This window comes from Rhea pennata, chromosome 13 (genome assembly GCF_028389875.1).
Source record: "Rhea pennata isolate bPtePen1 chromosome 13, bPtePen1.pri, whole genome shotgun sequence".
NCBI classification, from domain to species: Eukaryota; Metazoa; Chordata; class Aves; order Rheiformes; family Rheidae; genus Rhea; species Rhea pennata.
Window position 1 is genome coordinate 2636239 of NC_084675.1, and position 26922 is coordinate 2663160.

The 26922-nt window shown below is 56.1% G+C and overlaps 1 non-coding gene across 1 annotated transcript; it reads right to left on the reverse strand.

Moving 5' to 3' along the window:
• Window positions 1-26256: 26256 nt before the first annotated feature.
• On the reverse strand, window positions 26257-26338 carry TRNAL-AAG (transfer RNA leucine (anticodon AAG)). Its single transcript has one exon. It is a non-coding gene; the product is annotated as a tRNA-Leu (tRNA).
• Window positions 26339-26922: the final 584 nt, after the last annotated feature.

The following is a 26922-nucleotide window of genomic DNA, read 5'->3' on the forward strand; positions in this document are numbered from 1 at the left end:
TCGTTCCCCTGAGATGGATAGGGCAGAGCAAAGCCTGTGTGACTCCATGCTTGGGGCCCGGGCCTTGGATTGGGTTAGTTTGGAAATGCGACTGTGGCTTCTGTGGCAACGTGAACATGGGTAGCTTTTGAGGCAGTATTGCGGGAGCAATGACAGGAGGACAGCTGAAGTCCTGTGGGAAGCGCTGGCCCTGTCACCAGGGCTGTGCTGCAGCTGCAAGAGGCGGAAGGCCCCCAAGCCTTTGCGTACCATGCGATCGGACACCCCGAAGGCACCCCAAGTGGAGGGGGGGGCAGACACAGGAGGGCAGCCAGCAGTGGTTGCGTGAGGAGACGGGTGCAGAGGGGCAGCCTTGGGGAAAAGCAGGTGGAAGTGGAGATGATCCATGCTGCTACAAAATGGGCTCAAAACACTCTAAAAGTTGAAGTTCAGCAAGGTATTTTTTACTAGAGTGCTGGATAGACGGGGGATGGTTCCTTCTACCATGCGTGCTGCACGCTGCACTAAGCACAACGTTCACAATTCCATCTTAAACGTGTTCATTAGATTTCCCGGAATCGCTTTTCGTATTCAAAACATTTCGTGGAACTAACTGTAATACTCACATTGTGATCACACATGCGCTTTGAGTGTTTCAGGATCTTCTGGGGGGGGGTCTCCGGTGGTCTTTGGGTTCACCAGGGGGTCGCTCGAGGGTGTCCTGTAGTTGCTTTTCGCAAGAGCCTATGTGTAGTTACTGTGGTTTTGTTGTGTCCATGCCTCTTGCACAATCATCCAGCCATTGGTGCTTCCTGACCGTGGTGCCTCCCCGCTTCGCCATCTGCCCCTCAGATACAGTTTTCAAGGGCACAGCCATCAGTTTGGATGCTGTCTGATAACTTCCCTGTTTCTAACTTTCACAAAATACACTGTCGAGTTGAGTACACAAAAACTATGGCGAAAGGCAAAAATGGAGCTTCTGTAAAGCCTAATGTATCAACGCTCCCTTCTCTTGAGACTTTACACTTAAAAATCCAAAGTTTCAAATTATTTCACACCTACCTTTAAACGCTTTGCATTCCAATAACTAGAAAACTGAATCATAATACAGTCTTACCCTAGTCCAACTGAGCAGCCATGAGGTAAGCTTTTTCCATATAGCACTGAATCCCCGGGAGGTGTCATCGTCTGCGACTTCATTTAAAACCTTAGTTTCTTCCCAAATTTTAAGTCTGTAGAAATCCTTCTGCTTTGGGCCACATCTGTGCAACAAGTTGTATTTATAACTGTGCAGACCCCTCCTTGCGGAGCTAATAGTAAGCGTAAGGCCATTTGCTTTTGTTAAACCACTTGTGATAGAGCAGATACTTTGGCCTGCAGGGCTGCCATTGCATCTATGGTTTTTATTTTCAATGCTCTCTATTTTTGCTGAGAGGTTGACAGCTTGGAAAGATCTGGCACAGCCTGTCGCCCTTCCCCCCAAAGCTGTGCTGAGACGCCCAGAGCTATACCTTTGCTGTCGTAGGTGAAAAGCTCAAAGGGCTTTGTTAGATCTGGTAACCCAGGGGCTGGTGCCTTCATCAAGGCTTGTCTTAGTTGTTTAAAAGCAGCTCTACTGTTGCTGATCCAATCAATACCTCCTCTTTGGGAGTCCTTCAGGAATTCTTGTAAAGGTTTTACGAGTAGTCTGTGGTTTGCAACCCACAAGCGGCACCGTCCCACGATTCCTGGAAACGCCCGCAATTCTCTGGCTGTTTGGGGTTCAGGAAGGCAACAGATGGCTTCCTTCCGTTCAGTCCCTAGCTGTCTCTGTCCTTCCAGGATTCTGAACCCCAGCTAAGTGGAGGTTTCTTGGGCAATCTGTGCCTTTCTTTGGCTACTGGATGTCCACTAACCGCCGCAAAGTTCAGAAGGCTTGTGGTCAAGGAGATGCATTGTTTTCCTGCAGTTTCTGTTGCAATTAAGATGTCATCCACGTACTGTAACATAAGTGCTTGTCCGTTTCCTCTCTTGCAGATCTCTTAACTCTTTTGCCAGCTGATGACCAAAACCAGTTGGACTGTTTTTTGAAGCCTTGGGGTAGGACAGTGCAAGCATGTTGTACCTTTCTTCTTGTTTCTGGGTTTTCCCATTTGAAAGCAAAAAGCTCTCTACTTTCAGCATGAAGGGGGCTGCGGGAAAAGGCGTCTTTCAGATCTAGAAGTGTAAAGCAACCTTGTTCCCCCGTAAGAGCAGTTAACAAGGTATATGGACTTGCCGCTACGGGGTGGATGCCCTGTCCTATGTGATTCATTGCTCTAAGGTCTTGAGCTGGACGAAAGTCTTCCACCATTTGCTGCCTTAAGTGGTAAATTAGGAGTATTGTCTTTTGATTTGCATTCTATTAGGAAGTTGTATTTGAACAATTCTGGAGTTACAGGAATGAACCTTACGCTTGCTTCTAGTTTTAAAGGGTATTGCTTAATTCTTAGCGGCGATGATCCTGGTTTGAGATGGACTCTTCCTGGTTCTGCCCTTGGAGACCTTCCTGGGACCTCTGCAGCCCACCCAATAGGGATTACAGCATTCTCCACTTGTCGAGGAATTGTTTCTCCCATGGAACCTATATCCTGCAACAAAAAGGCTGTTGGCTCAACGTAGCAAACAAAGGAGGTCTGGAATTTTCCCTCAAAGGAGGTCTGGAATTTTGCAACGGGGCAATTTTCCCCTGGCCCCCGACCCCTTGCTTGATACTGCCCTCTCCTTTGATTAGCTGTAGCGCAAGTGTTCTCTTCTGATGCTGCTAGCAGCCCACTCTTTGTTGTTTCCTTCTGTCTCTGTACGTATATGCTGCCCAAGCCACACGGAGCAATTTGCCCAGATCCCTCGCATCACTTGTTGTAACCTCTGTAATTTCTGCCTTATATCATCCACGGATTGTCCTAAAGGTAACGGAGCCAACTGATTTCTGTCTTCTGTGGAATCAGGATCGATAGTTGTATATTTACGAGCAGTTAATTTGTTCATAAAATCCGTAGGAGACTCCTTTTGATGCTGCTTTATTTTACACAATGCGGACGAGTCAGTTGCCTTAGCTACTGCATTTTGAACTCCAGACGAAACCCACTTTTGATGCTGGGTTAGGAGTTGTCTTGACCCATGGACATTAGGATCCCAGTTTGGATCTGCCGAAGGAAAATGGGTCTCTACCATCCCCTATAAAGCCCCTGAAGCGATGAAGCGATCTGCACTTCTACCTGTGTTCGAGCTGCCTTGCGATCCATTTGTCTTTCGGTGGTGTCGCAAAATCGCTTCAGTATCTTTCCAGTCTGGATCCTGGGTTTTAATCATCTCAAAAGCACCAGCCACCTGCTTTAGTGAGGAAATTCCTCCTCACGTTCAGGCAGAAGTTCGTGTGGTTCAGTTTGTGCCTGTTGCCTTTAGTCCTTTCGCGTGGGACAACTGAAAAGAGTTTGTCCCCGTCCCCTTGACACCCTCCCTTCAGGTACTTGTACACATTGATAAGATGCCTCCTCAGTCTTCTCTCCCTGAGGCTAAACAGCCCCAGCTCTCGCAGACGTTCCTCAGACGGCAGATGCTCCAGCCCTCTGATCATCCTCGTAGCCCTGCGCTGGACTCTCTCCAGTAGCTCCATGTCTCTCTTGGACTGGGAAGCCCAGAACCGGACACAGTACTCGAGGCCTCCCCGGGGCTGAGGAGAGAGGTAGCCTCATTGTCAACCTTGTCATCCACCAGAACTCCCAGGTCCTTCCCTGCAGAGCTGCTCTCCACAAGCTCAGCCCCCAGCCTGTACTGGGGCATGGTGTAATTCCTCCCTAGGTGCAGGACTCTGCACTTGCCCTTCTTCAACCTCAGCAGGTTCCTCTCTGCCCAGCTCTCCAGCCTGGCCAGGTTTCTCTGGATGGCAGTACAGCCCTCAGGTGTGTCAGGCAGGACGGGGCGCGGAGGAGGGACCACAGTAACTGGGCCTTTCTCGGGGGCTTCTCTTGCAGGCGGCCCGGCTGGAGCGTGGGCAGCCTCTGCCCGGCACCAGCATGGCAGCAGCGGATGCGCTGCATGGGCCATGCTTGCCCCCTCTGCCCACGAAGGCACCTACGCAGGCGCAGGTGTCCCTGGGCGCACGGGCAGGGAAAGCACCCACATGTGCCAGCCACATCACCCTGCCTGCCCTGCCAACATCCGCTCTCAGCGGCAGGGCAAGCGCCTTGGCCAACGCGCGCAGCACGCGCGGTCGCTGGGGCGAGAGCCCTCTTTCTGCAGACCACTGCAGCAAGTCCTCCGTGCCTGCGACCAGGCCGGCGTCTGCCATCTCCGCGGCGGGATCAGCGGGGCCATCGCAGCAGCGCGGCAGCAGGACCATTCTGCCCCCCATCAGCTCGCGGCTCTCTGCGCATTCCTCTGGTCAGCCGGGAGCCCCGAGCAGAGCCCAAGGGGCCGTGCAAGGCAGGCCAGCGTCCAGGGAGCGGGACGAGCCTTGGCCAACCTGACTGAGGCTGCCCAGGCCATCTCAGCTCCACGCAGGGGTTGCTGCTGGCGAAGAGGTCCTGGGAGCAGCCCAGGAGCGCTCGAGCAGGCTGCTCCCTGCTACGAGGGACATCAGCACCCAAGTGCACCCCTCGGACCTGCTTGTGCCCGGCCAGGACTCCTCTGAGTCCCAGACGGAAGACCGGCAGCTTCCGGGCCTGCAAGTGCCCCCTGCAGAGGCTTCCCAGGCAGAAAGAGCAGTTCCTGCCCCGGACGTTCCCCTGCAGTCGGCTGCCCTGGCCACAAGCTCTCCCGAGGACGCTGCCCTCACCACCAGGGAGAGCCGAGCTCGCAGCCCTGCCTGCGCTGAGCTGCCCACGGACTTCACAGAGGACATCGTGGCCACACAGGAGAGGGAAACGCTGCCAGAGCTGTCCGTGTCGTCTTCCTCTCCTGAGCTGGACAGCGCTGCGCCCAGCATCCTCGGCAATGTGGGAACAGCAGGGAGTCCCGAGAGCCAGGGTACAGCACCGCCGGGCTCCCCATCACCTGCCGCGGCTGAGGAGGAGGCGGTGCAGGGGCTCATGGCTGCCACCAGGAGCCACGAAGATGATGCAAGACCAAGCCCCAGCCACCAGCCAGCGCATCCAGGTGGGGAGGAAGATGCAGAGCAGATCAGTGTGGCTGTCCCACAGAACCTGGTGGCCCACCCGATCAGCCCACCACCACCAGCAAGGGCAGCGCGGCAGCCGAGGAGAGAGCACGCCAGAAGCGCTGTCCTCGCAGCTCAGCAAGGAGCAGATGTCCACGCTCGTGGGGGCAAGAGGGCTGCCAAAACAGCCAGCGTGCCAGCTTCCCCAGTTGTTGCCAGTGGGCCAGGGCACAAGGGACGAGCAGCAGAACAGGAGGTGGCCGCAAGAGTCCTGCCAGCGCCGTGGGACGCTCAAGGGAGCTCCAGTGAGGATGAAGAAGGGGAGGGTGATGCTGAAAGACACATCTTGGAACAGCGACAGCTCGAGCGGGAGGCCTCCACCCGCACCATCTGGGTCAGACCCAGCTTCGAGGACCTGTCCAGCTCAGCCGGCAGCATAGATGGAGCTGGCGACGCGCTGCACCCACCTCTCCCCTTAGCAGCACCTGCTGGAGCCGAGGCTGCAGCTCTGCCCTTGGCCGGAGCCCCTCGGGAGGAGGCCCCGCAAGGGCCTGAAGAAGAAGATCCTGCAGCCGTGCCCGTGCTTGGAGGCCCTTGGGATGAGGTGAGCAAAGAGCCCACGGTCGGCACTGACCCTCCGAGGAAGCCGGACGTGGGAGCTCTGTGTGGCGTGTACGTGGTGGGGAGATGCCCGGAGCTCTCCGGTGCAGCCCGCCGCAGGCCCCCGGACTGGCACCCCCTCCCTGCCCTGCACTGCCTTCAAGCCGGGGAGTCGGGAGGGCAGACGCAGAGCAAGGAGGGAAGATGCTGGCCCCTGCAGCAGCCACCTCCCACACCCCGCCAGGCAGCCCCCCCGTCTGCCACGTGTCCCCCGCCTCCATTCACCACCAGCACTCGTCGCCTCGGAGCTAATGGCCCTCGCGGGATCGGTTTGCTCTCCCCACGCAGGTTGCATCTGAGCAAGACGACGATGCAAATTCATCCTCATCCTCCGGAGCCCCAGCGGAGGCTGAGCCAGGTACGTACCGCAGTCCCCAGCCTGTCTGGGCATGACGGGCCTGGCCCCGTCCAGCCAGCGGCCCTCAGGCCGGCAGGGCTAAGGCCACGAGAGCTGGCCATGCAGAGCCCGACCCCTCGGCAAAGCCCGCAGTGGCGGGGGCTGCTGCTCGCCCTGCACCCGCACAAGCCCTCGCCCACCACTCTCCTCCCCACACAGGCATCGCCGCTCGCCCGCGCCCTGTGGCTCCCCGCCACTGGCCCTTGCTCCTCAGCACAGCGCTTCGGGCTCTGCGCAGAGCCTTCTCCTGCAGCTGTGTCACGGGGCAGCGAGAAGGACGGCGCAGGGACGCAAGGGCCACGCCGGGCCCCTGAGATCGGGGCTCATCCTGCGCACACACAGCGCAAACACGGGGCGCGACGCAGATGCCCACCCTGGCACCGGAGGCGCACACACTGGCCTGCTCCCGCAGACACCTGTCAGGCAACAGCTGCTGCTGCTTGCAATAAAAGCTTGGGAAGCTTTTTGGCCCACGGTTGCTTTGTGTCCCTCGGCGTCTTCTCCTCTCCTGCCTGGACAGCACCAGCACCCTCAGCCTCTCCTCACACCTCCTGGGCTCCAGCTCGCCACCAGCTCCCGGCCCGCGCCGCCACGGGTCCTGCTCTGGCTGCCCTCCCTTGTTGCTGTCCCTGTCCCCATGCGGGTGCCCCAGGGGACACGGTCCCTGCGCACGCACGCCTCCTCGCCCACGCAGCACCTCTTCCCAAAAGTGCGTCTCCAGCCGGGGCCCCAACCATGGGCCCTTGCACGGGTCACCTCCACTTCCGTCTGGTTTCTCCAAAACCGCCCCTCCGAACCCCGCTTCTCACGCAGCCCCTTCTCGCTGCCCTCCTGCATCTGCTCCCACCTCCCCCCCTTGCGGTGCCTTTGGTGTCTCCTCCCATAGCACACGATACACAAGGGCTTTTGGATCTGCCTCTGTTGCCGTAAAAACCAGGCTCACAATAAAACCGCCCGAAACTTAATTTCAAGTTTTAGGAAGCAGGCCTGTTTTATTACAGCGCTGGACGCACGTCAGCAGGAACGATCCCTTGTGCGTCCAGCGCTGTAATGAAGCGTGCCTGCTTTCTAAAGCTTTACATTTGGGGGGGGGGGGTTATTTTGAGCCTTGTTTTATGGCAACGGCAGGAATGTTGTATCAACTTGGCACCTAGAGATCCCCTTGTTCTAGCATTGGAAAAAGAGGAAAGCAAAACTTTGGAAAGATGTTGTTCTACTTGTAGTACAGGACAAAGGTGCTCAAAAGCCTGCGAACAGAGGGAGGAAGAGAATGATACTGATTTAGCGGTGGCTCCCAATCGCTGCCTGGGACCCCAAGATCAGGGACATGACGGGCCCGGAATGGAAGACGGAGGGCACAGTCACCAGGGCAACGCACAAGAGCTGCGGGCGGAAGGCTTTAGCCCAAGAGCAGGGCGAGCAAGAGCTGAACAGGCAGAAATCACACAAGCTCCCCTATGCCAGGCAGTGGGGCGCGAGGCACCAGGAACCGTAAAGGTCTCCTTTTCAATCACTGACCTTAATAACTGGAAATCGGCAGCCCAAAGTTACAGGAATGACCCAAAGCAGGTGGCTGGTGCTTTTGAGATGATGATTAAAACCCAGGATCCAGACTGGAAAGATACTGAAGCGATTTTGCGACACCACCGAAAGACAAATGGATCGCAAGGCAGCTCGAACACAGGTAGAAGTGCAGATCGCTTCATCGCTTCAGGGGCTTTATAGGGGATGGTAGAGACCCATTTTCCTTCGGCAGTTCCAAACTGGGATCCGAATGTCAATGGGTCAAGACAACTCCTAACCCAGCATCAAAAGTGGGTTTCGTCTGGAGTTCAAAATGCAGTAGCTAAGGCAACTGACTCGTCCGCATTGTGTAAAATAAAGCAGCATCAAAAGGAGTCTCCTACGGATTTTATGAACAAATTAACTGCTCGTAAATATACAACTATCGATCCTGATTCCACAGAAGACAGAAATCAGTTGGCTCCGTTACCTTTAGGACAATCCGTGGATGATATAAGGCAGAAATTACAGAGGTTACAACAAGTGATGCGAGGGATCTGGGCAAATTGCTCCGTGTGGCTTGGGCAGCATATACGTACAGAGACAGAAGGAAACAACAAAGAGTGGGCTGCTAGCAGCATCAGAAGAGAACACTTGCGCTACAGCTAATCAAAGGAGAGGGCAGTATCAAGCAAGGGGTCGGGGGCCAGGGGAAAATTGCCCCGTTGCAAAATTCCAGACCTCCTTTGAGGGAAAACCAATGCGCCCTTTGCAACAGAGTGGGACACTGAAAAGCTCAGTGGCCCCTCCAAAAGCAAAACACTCTCCCAAATTCTTTACTCTCAGTCGGGGAGGACCAAAGGAGACCAGAGCAATCTCTCCCAGCGGAACCTCTGGTTAAAGCTGGGCTGGGAAATGGAGAAGGCGCGTTTTTGGTTGATACGGGGATACCTGTTCTGTGTCGAACACTTTGGAGGGAGAATTAAATAACAGAAACATTTATGTTATTGGTGCAACAGGGTCTCCTGGGACTCGGCCAGTTTTCACAGCCCTGAAATTAGGATTAGGGAAGCAATGGGTCACTCACCAAGATTTGTACTTGCAGAATTCTCCAAAACCCCTGCTAGGGAGAGACTTACTTGAAAAACTGGAAGCAGAAATTAAATTTAGACAAGGAGAGATTGAAATGCATGTTCCAGAACCTAACTACGTTGAGCCAACAGCCTTTTTGTTGCAGGATATAGGTTCCATGGGAGAAACAATTCCTCGACAAGTGGAGGATGCTGTAATCCCTATTGGGTGGGCTGCAGAGGTCCCAGGAAGGTCTCCAAGGGCAGAACCAGGAAGAGTCCATCTCAAACCAGGATCATCGCCGCTAAGAATTAAGCAATACCCTTTAAAACTAGAAGCAAGCGTAAGGTTCGTTCCTGTAACTCCAGAATTGTTCAAATACAACTTCCTAATAGAATGCAAATCAAAAGACAATACTCCTAATTTACCACTTAAGGCAGCAAATGGTGGAAGACTTTCGTCCAGCTCAAGACCTTAGAGCAACGAATCACATAGGACAGAGCATCCACCCCGTAGCGGCAAGTCCATATACCTTGTTAACTGCTCTTACGGGGGAACAAGGTTGCTTTACACTTCTAGATCTGAAAGACGCCTTTTCCCGCAGCCCCCTTCATGCTGAAAGTAGAGAGCTTTTTGCTTTCAAATGGGAAAACCCAGAAACAAGAAGAAAGGTACAACATGCTTGCACTGTCCTACCCCAAGGCTTCAAAAAACAGTCCAACTGGTTTTGGTCATCAGCTGGCAAAAGAGTTAAGAGATCTGCAAGAGAGGAAACGGACAAGCACTTATGTTACAGTACGTGGATGACATCTTAATTGCAACAGAAACTGCAGGAAAACAATGCATCTCCTTGACCACAAGCCTTCTGAACTTTGCGGCGGTTAGTGGACATCCAGTAGCCAAAGAAAAGGCACAGATTGCCCAAGAAACCCCCACTTAGCTGGGGTTCAGAATCCTGGAAGGACAGAGACAGCTAGGGACTGAACGGAAGGAAGCCATCTGTCGCCTTCCTGAACCCCAAACAGCCAGAGAATTGCGGGCGTTTCCAGGAATCGTGGGACGGTGCCGCTTGTGGGTTGCAAACCACGGACTACTGGTAATACCTTTACATGAATTCCTGAAGGACTCCCAAAGAGGAGGTATTGATTGGATCAGCAACAGTAGAGCTGCTTTTAAACAACTAAGACAAGCCTTGATGAAGGCACCAGCCCCTGGGTTACCAGATCTAACAAAGCCCTTTGAGCTTTTCACCTACGACAGCAAAGGTATAGCTCTGGGCGTCTCAGCACAGCTTTGGGGGGAAGGGCGACGGGCTGTGCCAGATTTTTCCAAACAACTGGATAACGTAAGCCAAGGGTGGCCGAGCTGTCTTAGAGCTGTAGCAGCTATTGTACTATTGATTCAAGAAGCCTGGAAGTTAACCCTAGGACAGAAGATGGCTGCATATGTACCCCATATGGCAATTACAGTATTGGAACCGAAAGGGGGGCATTGGCTCTCCCCCAGTGGCATGCTGAAGTACCAAGCTGTACAGTTAGAACATGAAGACACTTACCTCAAAACGACTTCAATCGTTAACGCCGCTACTTTTCTCTCTACTGACCGCATGGAGAGTGCTCCAGAGCATGACTGTTTACAAACAGTCAAGGTGATTTATTCTACTCGCCCCGACCTCAAAGACACCCCACTGGAGAACCTGGATTGGGAATTATATACGGACGGTAGCAGCTTTGTTCGAGGTGGAAAAAGAATGTCAGGGTTTGCTGTGACAACCATCTATGAGGTTGTGGAATCATGAGCATTACCTTCAAGGGTGTCAGCTCAAAAAGCTGAGCTTATAGCCCTCACGTGGGCACTGGAATTGAGTGAAGGAAAAAAGAGTCATCTGGACGGATTCCAGATATGCTTTCAGAGCTGTACAAGCACATGGGGCTATTTGGAAAGAAAGAGGGCTTCTGCCAGCCCAGGGGACTGAGATTATACACGCCTCCCAAATTCAACAGCTACCTGAAAATATTCAGAAAACGGCTGCGGTAGCTATAATGCATTGCAAAGCACATCAGACTGGAAACTCTACTCCAGAAATAAGGAATCAATTAGCAGATAAAGCAGCAAAGGAGGCTGCAGAAACAGGCATCCTACCTCTAAAACCCGAGAAAGAAATAATCTTACCAGATACCCCACCAAAATATGATAGAAAACATTTTCAGTTAATAAAGTCCTTGAAAGCTACGGAACGAGTAAACGGATGGGCTTCTACACCTATAGGACAGGTAGTAATCTCACCCTCACTGATGAGAGAAATTGCTAAAAGAGAGCATGAGAAGATAACATGGGGAGCGGAGAATTTATTGGAACATCTACAAAAAACCATCCTGAGTAGAGCAGTGACAGAAACTATTAGATTAGCTGCAGAAAAATGTGAGACTTCTTGTAAGAAGAGCCCGAATATCAAGTGAATTTTTGGAGTGACCAAAGGGGGAAATTCTCCTCCAGATTATTGGCTAATACACTTATATTGAGTTACCCAGGCAAGAAGGATACTGATATACTGTAGTCCTAGTTGACACATTTACAGGGTGGCTTAAGCTTTTCCCTGTTGTAGCAATAAAGCAAGAGAAGTAATTAAGATACTACAAAAAGAAGTTATTCCACAGTTCCGTATTCCCCTGGGAATGCTGTCAGATAAGGGGTCTCACTTTATTGCTAAAGTTGTGGGACAATTAAGCAAGGTATTAGCTCTAACACGGGATTTTCATACCCCTTATAGACCACAGTCAAGCGGGAAAGTAGAATGAATGAATTATACCCTTAAGCTACAACTTGGAAAGACCTGCCAGGAAACAGCAGTGACTTGGGTACAAGCCTTACCTTTAGCATTATTAAGAATCAGGATCCAACCTCACAGAAGAGGCAACTTGAGCCCACAGGAGTTGTATACCAGGTAACCCCCGTGTTATAGGAGGAGTGGATACAAACAGCTCTTTGATGTCTCTGGGAAATACCTTACAGGAACTTCGGAGATATGCGGCAACTGATAGACCGCTGGAATTAGACGCACCAACACATCCGTTCCAGCCTGGGGACTGGGTCTGTATTAAGTCGTGGCATTCAGAGCCACCAACCGAAAAGTGGAAAGGACCGTTCCAAGCTCTCCTGACAACTTACACCACTGCCAAGGTTTGGGGCAAATGACCACGGGTCCATTATTCTGGAGTTAAGAAGGCTCTCTCCCTGTGGGCAGCAGAACAGTCTCCTTTCAAACTTAAGATAAGAAGGAACTACGACTGACCTCTGGGGTTTACTTGCATTACTATTGGTTGCCGTGACTCAAGTTTGGCAAACCTTACGTTGGGACCAAACTTTACATTTGATCCTATCTCAAGGTATCACTCAAATATTACACAAGGATTGTTGGATATGTACCCAAATGCCCCAAAGCAGAAATCAACAGGGAATAGCTTAATTGGAATAGTTTTAAATGACTCACATATGGAAAAAAAAGGAAACAGAGTGGATTCATAAGAGTAATTGGACTCCCACCTACGGTCCACTCACATATTTAAGTCTTTTGCCGCTGTTGTGGGATGAGAATGATAGAGCAGGTATAACTGTGAATGCTGGGTCTTATTATGACCCCGATTATGGCTATGGTAATGATGATTCGCATATAGTAGAAAAATTCAATGAGACCGTTATGTGTCAACTTGGAAATGTTACAGGGCTTTTAACTCCACATGGTTTAGGATGGCATTGGCTGTGTGGTGACAAGGCCTGGGAAGCCTTACCCTTACACCAAGATGAGACACGTGTGCTAGGAGTTTTGGTCCCTAATATAACCATACTTGCCTGATTACATCAACAAAGTGGATGGCTTAGGACCCTCCTCAAAAGACTGGAAGAGCTCCCAATGCCATTGCAGAACAGCCCACAGGATTCCATAGTTTTGTTAGATGGTTCTTCCCATGCTTGGGAGTAAGTGAATTGGAAAAAACAACTGTCAACATCTCAGCAACAATAGAGAGTATTCAAAACAAAACCACAGATGCAATGCCAGCCCTGCAGGCCAAAGTATCTGCTCTATCACAAGTGGTTTAACAAAAGCAAATGGCCTTACGCTTACTATTAGCTCCGCAAGGAGGGGTCTGCACAGTTATAAATACAACTTGTTGCATAGATGTGGCCCAAAGCAGAAGGACTTCTACAGACTTAAAGACAAAATTTGGGAAGAAACTAAGGTTTTAAATGAAGTCGCAGACGATGACACCTCCCGGGGATTCAGTGCTATATGGAAAAAGCTTAGCTCATGGCTGCCCAACTGGACTTGGTTAAGAAATCTTTCGGTCATTGTAGTAACTACAGTCTGTGTTTGTATTTTAGCCTGTATTACGATTCAGTTTTGTAGTTGTTGTAGTCAAATGTGTTTAAAAGTCAGGTATAGAATAATTTGAAACTTTGGATTTCTAAGTCCGAAGTCTCAAGAAAAGGGGGGAGTTGATGCACTAGGCCTTGGAGAAAATTCCATTTTTGCCTTTTTATGATCATTCTGTATACTTGACAGTGTTGAGATAGAGTGTATTTTGCGAGAAAAAATCTGCCAGTTAGGGAAAGGAGCTCGGAGCTAGGCAAGTTAGCAGACAGTACAAAACCGATGGCTGTGTCCTTGAAGAGGAACTGAGGGGCTGGTGTGTGTGTGTGGGGGGGGGGGTGTCATCTTGGTCTGGAAGGCGCCGGATCATCGTGGTCTGGAGTCACCAATGGCTGGATGATTGAGCAAGAGGCCTGGAGACAGCGCAGCTGCAGTAACTGCGCACGCTCTCACGAAGTGCAACTAAAGGACACCCTCGAGCGACCCCCCACCCCCACCCCCCGCGGGTTTTATTTTGAGACAGATTTTTTGACAACGTTACCATGAAGAGCCTCATGGGAGTTGAAGGTTTGGGGCAGTTTGTGAAAACACGCAGCCGACGGAATGCACTCGAGGGCTTATTCAAACGTGGCGATCTCAAAGGCAGCTGCGCCCAGCGCCGGGCAGCACTGGTCCCTCCCCCTCCAGCTCCTTCCCTCGCCCAGGGCCGCCACTGAAAACCGGATCCAACCGGCCTGGAGGCGGGAAGGGGGAAATGGCTGCAGCCTTCCATAAAAGGAAAGGGCCCCGAGCCTGAGCGCTGATTGGTTAGAAGCTTCTGGAACCTGCCAGGAAGTCCAAAAAAGGCATGGGGAGGGGGGAGAAGGTTTGAGCTGTGGGGTTATAAGGGAGGGTGTTGTGGGGTGGAGCTGCTGCTCTGACCCAATGTGGCGTGGATGGAGAACTGCTCAACAGCCTCACGCAGCCTCCCGGAGGGTGCTTCGTCAATGAGTGCTGCTGCTGTGCTATCTGAGTTGCTGCTCAGCAATTGCCATCCTGTTCGTGCTTCGTTCCCCTGAGATGGATAGGGCAGAGCAAAGCCTGTGTGACTCCATGCTTGGGGCCCGGGCCTTGGATTGGGTTAGTTTGGAAATGCGACTGTGGCTTCTGTGGCAACGTGAACATGGGTAGCTTTTGAGGCAGTATTGCGGGAGCAATGACAGGAGGACAGCTGAAGTCCTGTGGGAAGCGCTGGCCCTGTCACCAGGGCTGTGCTGCAGCTGCAAGAGGCGGAAGGCCCCCAAGCCTTTGCGTACCATGCGATCGGACACCCCGAAGGCACCCCAAGTGGAGGGGGGGGCAGACACAGGAGGGCAGCCAGCAGTGGTTGCGTGAGGAGACGGGTGCAGAGGGGCAGCCTTGGGGAAAAGCAGGTGGAAGTGGAGATGATCCATGCTGCTACAAAATGGGCTCAAAACACTCTAAAAGTTGAAGTTCAGCAAGGTATTTTTTACTAGAGTGCTGGATAGACGGGGGATGGTTCCTTCTACCATGCGTGCTGCACGCTGCACTAAGCACAACGTTCACAATTCCATCTTAAACGTGTTCATTAGATTTCCCGGAATCGCTTTTCGTATTCAAAACATTTCGTGGAAATAACTGTAATACTCACATTGTGATCACACATGCGCTTTGAGTGTTTCAGGATCTTCTGGGGGGGGGTCTCCGGTGGTCTTTGGGTTCACCAGGGGGTCGCTCGAGGGTGTCCTGTAGTTGCTTTTCGCAAGAGCCTATGTGTAGTTACTGTGGTTTTGTTGTGTCCATGCCTCTTGCACAATCATCCAGCCATTGGTGCTTCCTGACCGCGGTGCCTCCCCGCTTCGCCATCTGCCCCTCAGATACAGTTTTCAAGGGCACAGCCATCAGTTTGGATGCTGTCTGATAACTTCCCTGTTTCTAACTTACACAAAATACACTGTCGAGTACACAAAAACGATGGCGAAAGGCAAAAATGGAGCTTCTGTAAAGCCTAATGTATGAATGCTCCCTTCTTTTGAGTCTTTACACTTAAAAATCCAAAGTTTCAAATTATTTCACACCTACCTTTAAACGCTTTGCATTCCAATAACTAGAAAACTGAATCATAATACAGTCTTACCCTAGTCCAACTGAGCAGCCATGAGGTAAGCTTTTTCCATACAGCACTGAATCCCTGGGAGGTGTCATCGTCTGCGACTTCATTTAAAACCTTAGTTTCTTCCCAAATTTTAAGTCTGTAGAAATCCTTCTGCTTTGGGCCACATCTGTGCAACAAGTTGTATTTATAACTGTGCAGACCCCTCCTTGCGAAGCTAATAGTAAGCGTAAGGCCATTTGCTTTTGTTAAACCACTTGTGATAGAGCAGATACTTTGGCCTGCAGGGCTGCCATTGCATCTATGGTTTTTATTTTCAGTGCTCTCTATTTTTGCTGAGAGGTTGACAGCTTGGAAAGATCTGGCACAGCCTGTCGCCCTTCCCCCCAAAGCTGTACTGAGACGCCCAGAGCTATACCTTTGCTGTCGTAGGTGAAAAGCTCAAAGGGCTTTGTTAGATCTGGTAACCCAGGGGCTGGTGCCTTCATCAAGGCTTGTCTTAGTTGTTTAAAAGCAGCTCTACTGTTGCTGATCCAATCAATACCTCCTCTTTGGGAGTCCTTCAGGAATTCTTGTAAAGGTTTTACGAGTAGTCTGTGGTTTGCAACCCACAAGCGGCACCGTCCCACCATTCCTAGAAACGCCCGCAGTTCTCTGGCTGTTTGGGGTTCAGGAAGGCGACAGATGGCTTCCTTCCGTTCAGTCCTTAGCTGTCTCTGTCCTTCCAGGATTCTGAACCCCAGCTAAGTGGGGGTTTCTTGGGCAATCTGTGCCTTTTCTTTGGCTACTGGATGTCCACTAACCGCCGCAAAGTTCAGAAGGCTTGTGGTCAAGGAGATGCATTGTTTTCCTGCAGTTTCTGTTGCAATTAAGATGTCATCCACGTACTGTAACATAAGTGCTTGTCCGTTTCCTCTCTTGCAGATCTCTTAACTCTTTTGCCAGCTGATGACCAAAACCAGTTGGACTGTTTTTTGAAGCCTTGGGGTAGGACAGTGCAAAGCATGTTGTACCTTTCTTCTTGTTTCTGGGTTTTCCCATTTGAAAGCAAAAAGCTCTCTACTTTCAGCATGAAGGGGGCTGCGGGAAAAGGCGTCTTTCAGATCTAGAAGTGTAAAGCAACCTTGTTCCCCCGTAAGAGCAGTTAACAAGGTATATGGACTTGCCGCTACGGGGTGGATGCCCTGTCCTATGTGATTCATTGCTCTAAGGTCTTGAGCTGGACGAAAGTCTTCCACCATTTGCTGCCTTAAGTGGTAAATTAGGAGTATTGTCTTTTGATTTGCATTCTATTAGGAAGTTGTATTTGAACAATTCTGGAGTTACAGGAATGAACCTTACGCTTGCTTCTAGTTTTAAAGGGTATTGCTTAATTCTTAGCGGCGATGATCCTGGTTTGAGATGGACTCTTCCTGGTTCTGCCCTTGGAGACCTTCCTGGGACCTCTGCAGCCCACCCAATAGGGATTACAGCATCCTCCACTTGTCGAGGAATTGTTTCTCCCATGGAACCTATATCCTGCAACAAAAAGGCTGTTGGCTCAACGTAGTTAGGTTCTGGAACATGCATTTCAATCTCTCCTTGTCTAAATTTAATTTCTGCTTCCAGTTTTTCAAGTAAGTCTCTCCCTAGCAGGGGTTTTGGAGAATTCTGCAAGTACAAATCTTGGTGAGTGACCCATTGCTTCCCTAATCCTAATTGTAGGGCTGTGAAAACTGGCCGAGTCCCAGGAGACCCTGTTGCACCAATAACATAAATGTTTCTGTTATTTAATTCTCCCTCCAAAGTGTTCGACACAGAACAGGTATCCCCGTATCAACCAAAAATGCGCCTTCTCCATTTCCCAGCCCAGCTTTAACCAGAGGTTCCGCTGGGAGAGATTGCTCTGGTCTCCTTTGGTCCTCCCCAACTGAGAGTAAAGAATTTGGGAGAGTGTTTTGCTTTTGGAGGGGCCACTGAGCTTTCCAGTGTCCCACTCTGTTGCAAAGGGCGCATTGGTTTTCCCTCAAAGGAGGTCTGGAATTTTGCAACGGGGCAATTTTCCCCTGGCCCCCGACCCCTTGCTTGATACTGCCCTCTCCTTTGATTAGCTGTAGCGCAAGTGTTCTCTTCTGATGCTGCTAGCAGCCCACTCTTTGTTGTTTCCTTCTGTCTCTGTACGTATATGCTGCCCAAGCCACACGGAGCAATTTGCCCAGATCCCTCGCATCACTTGTTGTAACCTCTGTAATTTCTGCCTTATATCATCCACGGATTGTCCTAAAGATAACGGAGCCAACTGATTTCTGCCTTCTGTGGAATCAGGATCGATAGTTGTATATTTACGAGCAGTTAATTTGTTCATAAAATCCGTAGGAGACTCCTTTTGATGCTGCTTTATTTTACACAATGTAGTGTAATATACACTCCCTCCTCCCGCCTCCCGGCAGGAGGAGGGAGGTGCCCGCCCTGCAGGGCCAGCAGGGCCCCCAGCCCCGCTCGCCCTGGGGCACCATGGCCGGGGGAGTCCCTGCTGCCGGGTGCCCAGGAGATTTCCGAGCTGTGCCGGGGGCGCAGCCGGCCCCGGGGCACCCCGTGCCTGCTCGCCGCCGGCCTCGAGCTGCTCGTCCGCTCGTGGCACCGCATGCTGCAAGCTTGTGTCCGGGGGCCTGGCGGTGGCAGCAGTGGCTTTGCTCGCGCGGGGCAGCAGCGGCTCGGGTCCTTCTGGCTTTCCAGAGGGAGCTGAGCGCCCCGGTGCCATCTCTCGCAGTGCCCTCGGCCAGCATGACCCGCCTGGCGCGCTCCCGCACGGCCTCCCTCACCAGCGCCAGCTCCGTGGACGGCGCCCGCCCGCGTGCCTGCACCCACTCGGAGAGCACTGAGGCCATGGGGCAGATCAACCACACCATGGAGGTGTCGTGCTGAGGCCCGTGCCCGCCGCCCACGTCTCCTCCGGAGCCATCTCCCGTCCGTCAGCATCCCGCCAGCCCCCGCCTGCCCCGGCTCGGCCGCCCTCCACCCGGGCCCGTCGTGCCCTCGGGGCGGATTCGTCGTCTCGGCCACCCTCGGCCTTTTCCCCCTCCTTGCCGGCACCGGAGGCCTCCCACGGGTGTTCTGCGGGCGTGGAGACCCCACAGTGCCTGGCTTTGCCCGCAGGTGGCCATGGCATGGGCCAGCTCCCCGCCGTGTCCCCCAGCTCCCCCCTGCCCCCAGCATCTCGCCCACGCACCGAGCGGGGCATCTCTCAAGGGCTCAGCTCCCCCGAGCCCCAGGCCCCGCAGCCAGCCACCGGCTCCGGATGCCTCCCGCTCGGCACGGAGAGCCGTGTCATCCCATAACGCCTCCACGGGCCGCCTGGCCTTTGCCACCGGCCCCAGCCCGCCCCGCGGGCCACCGAGCGCAGCTCCTCCCACGCCTGCCGCCAAGGAGCCCCCCGCTCGGGGTGCGCGGGGGGGAGCCACGTCCTTGCGGGTGCTGCCACGGGGGTCGAGCAGAACCGGCCCAAAACCCAAGCAGCTGCAAAGCATCTGGCCGCAGGGACAGCAGGTGTCACCTGCTGTACACACACACAGGACACACACATGTACACCCACACACACTCGCACCCCGCCATCGACTGGCCACCCCAAAAGGCCACTGTCCCCATTTGCCCCCTTCTTCGTTCTGCCGTGTGCTTCCTTCTCGGTGTGACTCTGAAAGCTAAGTAGCTCCTTTTTACTGTAGAAAGCCGCTGTGATCTCTTGTTTTCTCGGCGTGTCCTTCCAGATTATATATATAAATACCTATACATAATATACATATATATATATATATATATATATATGGTTTTCCAGTCCCTGCCCTTCTGAGTTCGTTCTCCCTTGCGCTCTTGTACAAGCGGTATCGTGTGGTTTCCCCTCGGAGGTGCTCTGGCCGTGCTTGCCTTTGGTTCTCTCCCAGGTTTTGTTGGGTCAGTTTAGTTTTCCTTGGTGGTTCATTTTTTTTTTTTTTTTGAAGGTTGTTTTTGTTTTTTTTATTTCCTGGTCGTGGTGGAATTTAATGTTTTTCTTTCCCCCCGTCCTCTTCCTCCAGTCTGAGCACACCGTGGTACTCGCACGAGACGGCAAATTGTAAACCGGATTTACCTAACTCGTTGCTGTAGAGAGGATTTACTGTGTTGGAAAAGAAAAAATACCAAGAAAAAAAAAACAAAGCAAAAGCTAATAAAGCCAGTAAGAACGTGCTGGGCTCTCCTTGAAAGCTGGCTGCCGGTGGCATGAGCAGGTCCGTGACTTTAGCAGCCCAGCCTGCAGGAACCTGGCTGGGAGTTGGGTCTGGGATGCACATGGATTGGAAGCAAGGAGCACGAAGGGGACGGAGCAGGGAGCCAAGGGACAGAGGGTGCCCAGGGAGGGGAAACGGCACCCCAGGGTGTGCATGGAGGGCAACTGGGGGGAGCTCTCGGGAACATGTGGAAGAGGAAGGCGGCAGACAGCTGGGTTCTCTTTGCCCTGGCCACCTGCCTGCATTTAGGGCCAGGTCCCCATGCAGGGGGCATGTGTCCCCCCCGGAGCTGGGCCGAGCCGTGGACAGGAAGCTCGGGAGTCTCTGCTGGTGGGTTTGCAGGGGAGGGCATTCTGCTTGTCCCCCTGCCTTGGGGTCTTCTCTGGGTCCCTCTCCTTCCTCCGCCTTTAGGTTTCTCTGTTGCTGCCCCCCTTTCTCCGACTTGCGGGGGGGGGGTCTCCCTCCTGCCCCTTCTCTCCTTCTCCTTTCAGCACTGGGTTCTCCCTCCTCTGGCCTCAGAGGGGGGTCCTTTGGGGGTCCCTCTCTTCTCTGGGGTGCCCACAGCCTTGGTGAGCCTCATCGGGCAAGGAGGGGGCTGCGGTGAGCGGTCCTAGAGCAATCTGCGCCGAGCATCTCTCCTCTGCCGGGCCCCAGGACTGCGGCCGCTGCAGGGGTAGCGGGGATGGCCAAGGGGCCAGGCCGGGCGAAGGCAGAGCTGCTGCTCGCAGGGACGCGCTGCTGCTGCCTTGCCCGTCGGAGCAGAGCTGGGCCGAGGCCAGAACCCCGCCGCTCTCGGTGCCCTGGCCCTTGGCAGCGGCGTGCGCGGCAGCCGGGCAGCCTGCCCCTCTCCACAGCTGCCCCCACAGCGCCGAGCCCGGGGTGCCGGTGGCGGCAGTTCTCGCGCCCGGAGTCCCCTCAGCCCTAGGGCCAGCAGGGAAGTCCGAGCTGCCTCCCAGGCTGCCGCGGAGGCTCTGTTTCGGCCTCCTGGCACAAAGCGGGGGTGGCCGCAGGGCCCTCGCCACCTCCGCCTGCCCCCCCCCCCGCCCCCGGCCGGCCCTGGCACACCCTGTGCACGCAGGCCTCTGCAGGGTGAAAAACCGCACAAATTTTATTTTCCTGCTGACAGAGCTGATCTCGGTGGGGGCTGCCGACAACTTCCAGAGCGCTTCGGGCGAGCGCAGTTTCCGTCCTCGACCCGCCCTGCTGGCTCCCGCCTCGGGGCCGGCGGCCGAATGTCTCTGCTGCAGTGGCCGGTTCCGCGTGCTCCTTCCCCCAGCTTCGGCCCTGCGGTTTCTCCCGCCCGTCCTCGCTCCCCCGATGCTGCTGGGGGCTCTGTGTTTAATCGAAGGAGCCTTTGCTCAGGCAATGCAGCCCCAGGACCTTCAGGATGGCCTGCCGCACGGCGCCGACGCTCGGGGAGAGCCGCTGGCCCATGTAGATGACCGCTCCCCTGGCATCGCTCAGGCGCCACAGCCTGCCGCGCGTGTCCCACCCTCGCTGCTGCTTTTCTTCCGGCCCGCTGTCGTCGTCCTTCTCCGGAGGGGACGGCTTGGGCCGCGGCTCTGCGTGCGGCTGGGTGGCCCGGGGAGGGCAGGGCGGACGCAGAGCGGGGAGCCGAGCGCGGGTCTCCGCACGGGGCCGTTCAGGGGCCGAGAGCGGTGCCCGGGGCGCGTGCGCTCCCAGCGCCTCCCCGGCCGAGCCCCACTGGCGCTGCAGCCGCTTCGCCCGGACGTGGAGCTCCAGGGCCTCACGGGCCTCCTCCGGCAGGAACAGGGCCTCCGCGGTGTGGAAGTACTTGGGGGCCGCGGCGGAGCGCGGCGGCGGGGGGGCTGCGGGGGGCTCCGCGCTGCGGACGGACACCTCGCGGGATCGCTGCGCCGCGGCGGGGAAGCTTCCCAGGCGGATCTCCAGGCACTTCTTCGTCACGTGCATCTGCAGCCTCCTCCTGAAAGGCTCTTCCAGCCGCAGCCCGGACGCGGGGCGAGGATCGGCGCCCCCGAGCAGGCTGCCAGCCCCGTGAGCCGGGCACGCGCCCGGGACGGCGGGCGAGCCGGCCCGGGGGCTGTGTCCCCTCCGGAGGCTGCAGCCCGCCGAGGAGGGCGACGGCGGCCGGCTGGAGGCCCCGGGGCTCTGCCACGCCGCTGCCCGCAGCCGCCACTGCCGCCGCCGCGCGGCATCGCTGCAGGGTCTGCAGCTGAGGTCGTAGCACAGGAAGGCGCCCGGGCCCTTGCAGCCGGACGCCCACTGCTCATCGCCTGCAATACAACACAGCGGGGGGCCGAGGCACCCTGAGCAGGGCCGCGGGTGCTGCCCCACGCGCAGCCCCACGGCCGCCTCCCGGCTGGGCACAGGACCTTGCTGGGCACGGGGCCGGAGGCAGCGCTCGGCGCTGCAGAGCAGAGCTGGGCTGGGGCCTGGTGTGGGAGAGGGAGCAGGAGCAGGGCAGCCCTCCCCTTCCCGGGGCCGGGAGCCAGGGAGCGCAGAGCAGAGCCCCGTGCCGGGAACTGCCCGGCCCCACGGACAACCCCTCCCACACCCTCCTGCCAGCCGGCCCCATGGCAGAGGATCAGGGACGCAGCAGGGGCCCTGGGGATCCAGGACAGCCCGCGACTGGGCAGGGCTTGGAGCCCCCAGCAGGGTCGCACAGGTCAGTGGGGCAGAGGCGGACGGGGCACCCCATAGCCCAGCACCCTGGGGCGAGGCTTGTCCCAGAGCAACCCCCCGGGGACAGCGGCTCTCCCCACGCGTCAGCCCAGCTCCCACGGGCCCCGTGGGGCCGTGAGCCCCGCAGGGCGGGCACGCCGTCCCCAGCGGGAGCCAGCGCCCGGGCAGCGCAGTCTCACCTGAGTCCTGGGCGCCCCAGCGCCTCCCCCGGCGCCGGCTCCAGGGAGAGACCTGCGGGCACGAGAGCATGGGGGGCACCGGGAGCGTGGCCTGGGCCGAGCCCGCGGCGCCCCGGCCCCCCACCCGCCGCGCTCCTGGGTCCCCACCAGCCCCGACCCCGCTGCGGGCGGGAGAAGGGCTGCTCCCGGGGCCTCTCTCCTACCTGGCGGCGTTGGCCAGAGCCACTGCGCAGGACGGTGCAGAGCACCAGGAGCAGCAGGACGCCGGGGCAGAGGCCGAGCAGGCGGCCGCAGCCCTGGACTAAGGATACCCAGCCGTGCTGAGCCAGCCCCATGGCGTGCAGCATGGCAGGGCCGAGGGCACGGGAGCAGGCGCAGCCCTTGGGAGCTGCTCCGGCCTCCCCACGCAAACCCTCGGTGACCACTGTCCCGGGCTGGGCCGGCGAGGTCACCGCTGCCACGGTGCTGTGACATCTCTGAGCGCATCAGAAAGCCCCAGCAGCGGGGACGCCCGGGGCGGGGGGCGAGGGGAAGCGGGCGCCGGGCACCCGGCTGCCACGGGGACCGCGGGGAAGGGCCCAGAACCGCAGGGTGGTTGAGGGCGGCAGGGACCGCCGGAGATCAGCTAGCGCGACGCCCCTGCTCAGGCAGGGTCACCCAGCACACGTCGCCCACGACCGAGGGCAGGCGGCTTCTGAGCGGCTCCAAGCCCAGAGACTCCACAGCTCTCGGGGCAACCTGCTCCACTGCTCCCTGCCCCTCCCCGCACGGCAGTTTTCCCTTCCGTTCAGGCAGAACTTCCCCGGTTTCAGTTTGTGCCCGTTGCCTCTCGTCCTGTCGCTGGGCCCCACTGAGAAGAGCCTGGCCCCACGCTCTTGACCCCTTCCCTTCAGGGGTCTATACACGTTGATAAGGTGCCCCCGCCGGCTGGGCCCCTCCAGGCCGAAGCAGCCCCAGCTCGCCGAGCCTCTCCTCGCAGCAGAGACGCTCCAGGTCCTTCGTTATCTCAGCAGCCCTTCGCTGCCCCTCTGCCAGTAGCTCCACGTCTGCCCCGCGCTGTGGAGCCCAGCCCTGGGCAGAGCACTCCAGGTGGGGCCTCCCCAGGGCTGCCTAGAGGGGGCAGAAGAAGCCCCCAACAGCGGGGACACCTGGGGGTGGGGGCGCAGGAGGATTCCGGCGACGGTCGCCCGGCTGCCCCAGGCAGCAGGGGCCACGAGAGAGGGCAGAGCCAGACGACCCGCAGCCACACTGCGCAGAGGGCAGTGGAGGCCGCATGCGGCGTTAGGCGGGCACGGAGGACCCAGAGGGCAGGGGCCGGAGATGTTGCCTTGGACCACGTGCCACGGGTCCCTGCCGGGCTCTGGCTTTGTGTTTGCGCTTTGCTCCCGAGGCCCCCGTGCTCTGTGCACATTGCAGGAGCTGCAAACATAACCCGGCCCGGGGCGATACAGCCGGCGTGCGGCTGCCGGGGGCGTCCTGCCCTGCGCCGGCCCCGTAACTGCCGTCTCCTGCCTCCCCGTGTCACAGAATCACAGCATCGCAGAATGGGTAATATCAGAAAGGACCTCTGGAGATGATCTAGTCCAATCCTCCTGCTCAAGCAGGGTCACCTAGAGCATCTTAGACAGGGTTGCATTCAGACAGGCTTTGAGTATCTCCAGAGAAGGAGACTCCACAGCCTCGCTGGGCAACCTGGTCCAGTGCTCCATCACTCTCACAGTGAGGAAATTCCTCCTCATATTCAGGTGGAACTTCCTGTGGTTCAATTTGTGCCCGTTGCCTCTACTCCTTTTGCATGGGACAACTGAAAAGAGTTTGTCCCCATCCCCTTGACACCCTCCCTTCACGTACTTATACACATTGATTAAATCTGCCCTCAGTCTTCTCTCCCCGAGGCTAAACAGGCCCAGCTCTCGCAGACGTTCCTCAGACGGCAGATGCTCCAGCCCTCTGATCATCCTCGTAGCCCTGCGCTGGACTCTCTCCAGTAGCTCCATGTCTCTTGTCCTGGGGAGCCCAGAACCGGACACAGTACTCGAGAAGAGGCCTCACCAGGGCTGAGGAGAGGGGCAGGATCACCTCCCTCTACCTGCTGGCAACTCTCTTCCTAATGCACCCCAGGAGACCATTGGTCGTCTTGGTCACAGAGGCACACTGCTGGCTCATGGTCAGCTTGTCATCCACCAGCACTCCCAGGTCCTTCCCTGCAGAGCTGCTCTCCACAAGCTCAGCCCCCAGCCTGTACTGGGGCATGGTGTAATTCCTCCCTAGGTGCAGGACTCTGCACTTGCCCTTGCTCAACATCAGGAGGGTCCTCTCTGCCCAGCTCTCCAGCCTGGCCAGGTCTCTCTGGATGGCAGCACAGCCCTCAGGTGTGTCAGCCACTGCTCCCAGCTTGGGATCATCAGCAAACTTGCTGAGGAGGCGCTCTGTCCCCTCATCCAGGTCCTTGATGAAGAAGCTGAACAGGATGGGACCCAGCACTGACCCCTGGGGGACGCCACTAGGCACAGGCCTCCACCTAGACTCCACGCCACTAAGCACAACCCTCTGAGCTCTGCCTTTCAGCCAGCTCTCAAGCCACTGTCCACTCATCTAACCCACACTTCCTGAGCTCATCTAGGAGCATGTTACGGGAGACAGTGTGGAAAGCCTTGCTCATGTCAAGGGACACAATGTCCACTGCCCTCCCCTCATCTACCCAGCCAGTCACTCCATCAGAGAAGGCTATCAGATGGCTTAACCAGGATTTCCCCTTGGTGAATCCATGCTGAATACTCCTGATCACCCTCTCTTCTTCCATATGCTCATATGCTTGGAGATGACATCCACAATGAGCTGTTCCATCCCCTTTCCAGGGATGGAGGCTGACCGGCCTCTAGTTGCCTGGGTCCTCCTTCTTGCCCTTTTGGAAGGCTGCAGTGACATTGGCTTTCTTCCAGTCCTCAGGCACCTCTCCAGTTCTCCATGATCTTTCAAAGATGATGGAGAGCGGCCTGGCAACAACATCTGCCAGCTCCCTCAGCACCCGTGGGTGCATCCCATCAGGGCCCATGGATTTGTGGATGTCAGGTTTGCCCAGAAGTTCTCTAATCCTACCCTCAGCAACCAAAGGAAAGGCTTCCTTTCGCCACGCTCCCTCCCTTGTCTGGATGCTCTGGGATTCTTGAGGGCTGCCCTTAGCAGTGAAGACGGAAGCAAAGGCGGCATTCCGTAATTCTGCCTTCTCTGGAGCCTTCGCCACCAGGGCCCCCGCCCCATTCAGTAGCAGGCCCACATTTTCCCCAGTCTTCCTCTTGCTGCTCATGTACTTGAAGAAGCCCTTCTTGTTGTTCTTGACATCCCTTGCCAGGCTCAATTCCAACTGGCCCTTAGCCTTCCTCGTCGCATCGCTCCACACTCTGGCAGCATTCTTATAATGCTCCCAAGTAGCCTGGCCCCTCTTCCACATTCTGTGAACTTTCCTCTTCTGTTGGAGTTTTGCCAGGAGCTCCTTGTTCATCTGTGCTGGTCTTTGGCCCCCTTTGCTGGACTTCCTTCTCCTTCGGATACACAGCTCTTGAGCTTGGAGGAAGTGATGCTTGAATGAATACTAGCCAGCTCCTCTGCACCCCCTTTCCTTCTGGGGCCTTAACCCATGAGATTCCTCCAAATAGGTCTCCGAAGAGGCCAAAGTCCGCTCTCCTGAGGTCCAGGGTTGCAGTTCTACTTCCTGCCTTGCTTTCTCCACACAGGATCCTGAACTCCACCATCTCGTGGTCACTGCAGCCAAGGCTGCCCTCAGCCTTCCCATCTCTGACCAGTTCTTTGTTGGTTCGGACAAGGTCCAGCAGGACACCCTTCCTCACAGGCTCCTCCACCACCTGCGTCAATAAGTTACCATCAATGCACTGCAGGAGCCTCCCGGGCTGTTTGTGCCTAGCTGTGTTGTCCTTCCAGCAGATACCAGAGTGAAAAGGCACATGGCAGTGGTGGGATTCGAACCCACGCCTCCGAAGAGACTGGAGCCTTAATCCAGCGCCTTAGACCGCTCGGCCACACTACCTTGGTGTCTTGTGTTCCAGCACTCATCCGTGGAGCAGCTGGCTGCCATGCTGCCCAGCGTGGTGCAGCATTTTGGGAGAGTGCTGCCGCCTCTGCCGACTGCCTGGGTCCTGGGTGCCAGCCGAGGCTGCGGGCCAGGGAGCTGGGGGGCCGGAGGCGAGAGCATGTGGGTGGGGGGGTGGATCGTACCCATAAGCTAGTATCTTGCCTGCCTTTTGGGCTCCACTGCAGGACTCGCAGTGGGCAGAAGGGTGCCCGAGCCTGCCGGGCCCCCTGCACTTGCCTCTCCGCCTTCCAGGTTCAAGGACGTGATCAGCATCAGCATTGGGGCAGGAGCCTAAATGCTGGCCAAGTTTGCAGTGAGTCCGGTGTGAGGACGGGGCGGGAATTGTCCGTTGCCTGCAGCCACCCGCGGACGCAGCGGGAGCTGACGTCCACTGGCACGCTGTGCTGCTGGGAAGGCACCCGGAGCGCCGGGGCGGCGGTGCCGTGGCCGTGCTGTGCCCTGCAACTGGGCCACGCGCGCTGCCGCTGCCAGCACAGGGCTGCACGTGCTCTGCGGCGCTGCCGAAAGCCCCGGGGCTC